General features: G+C 49.1%; 1 pseudogene; it reads left to right on the plus strand.

Moving 5' to 3' along the window:
- The first annotated feature begins 371 nt into the window (after nucleotides 1–371).
- On the plus strand, nucleotides 372–1,123 carry LOC125393930 (DNA-directed RNA polymerases I, II, and III subunit RPABC5 pseudogene; annotated as a pseudogene).
- The last annotated feature ends 273 nt before the right edge of the window (nucleotides 1,124–1,396 follow it).

The raw sequence follows: 1,396 nt of genomic DNA on the forward strand, positions 1-1,396 counted from the left end.
AGCCCTCTTTACCTGGCCTGGGCATGCTCTTTGCTCCATCTTCGCATGGTCTTTCCTCAGCCTGTGTGCGTGTCTGGTGTTGCCTCATGGCACAAGGACATCAACCCTATCGGATTAGGGTTCTGTCCCTTGACCTCACTTAACTTTACCTCCTCAAAGGTTTCATTTTTAAATGTAGTCACATTGGGAGTGAATGTTCCAATATATGGGTTTGGAGCGAGTCCCAATCCAGTCCATGGCATCAAGGGACACAGTGAATTCTTACTGTTTATCCTCTGTGCCTGCACATAAGACAGAAAGAGCCGGGTGGTGGTGGTGCACGCCTTTTATCCCAGCACTCGGGAGGCAGAGGCAGGAGGATCTCTGTGAGTTTGAGGCCAGCCTGGTGTACAAGAGCTAGTTTCAGGACAGGCTCCAAAGCTACAGAGAAACCCTGTCTTGATGTCTTGAGAAACCATGCAGTTGGGGACATCCCACACTTAAGGAGGAAGACGGTTGCCACAAAGAAGATAAGATGTCTCTGGAGTCAACCAAGTCTAGGCTGCAATTTGTTATGAAAAGTAGGAAGTACATGCTGAGGCACAAACAGACGCTGAGGATCAGGCAGGAGAAGCAAAACCAGGCATCTTTGCCAGCAATCGGCCAGCTTTGAGGAAACCTGAAAGAGAATGCTGTGTGATGCTGGATAAAGTTGGTGTCCATCACTACGGAGGGAACAATACTGTATGGGCATCCTGTGGGAAAGATGCTCTCTGGCTATCGTCGACCTGGGTGATGCTGGTGTTGTCATAAGCATGCCTGCACCGTCTGGAGGAAAGCAAAGCACGCAGAATTTTTAAAATAAAACTTGGAGACGCCGCCATGATCATCCTGGCGCGTGGCTTTACCTGCAGGAAGATCGTTGGCAACAAATGAGAGGCCTACCTGGGTCTGCTGCAGGCCAAGTGCACTGAGCGGGATGCCCTAAACGCTCTGGGCCTAAAGCACTACTGCTGCCGCCGCGTGCTGCTAGCACACGTGGACCTGATTGAAAAACTGCTAAACTATGCTCTGCTATAAAAGTGAATGCTGGAGCTCAGCCTCTTCGTCTCCTGGCTGTGGCCCTGTGGCTAGGTCCCCTCACCCTGGAAGGAAGGGTTCGATAAAGATCTTTGCAGACCCTCCAGCAGGTTTGTCTAACTCTGAAAAAAAAATAGAACTTGCAGAATTTTTTTTTTTTAAAGAAACAAACAACACCCTTAATGCCATTCATAAACACTGTCCTGACACCAGCCCCTGACTTCCATTGCCCTTACTCTCCTGTCCCTTTAAACAGTGACCTGCTTAGGTGACAGAAGATGGTGAAAGTTCACCCCTCTACGAGATGTGTAGAGATCTGTGTAGGTGGTTTTATTTG

The sequence above is a fragment of the Myodes glareolus genome, chromosome 20 (assembly GCF_982192425.1).
Source record: "Myodes glareolus chromosome 20, mMyoGla1.1, whole genome shotgun sequence".
NCBI lineage: Eukaryota > Metazoa > Chordata > Mammalia > Rodentia > Cricetidae > Myodes > Myodes glareolus.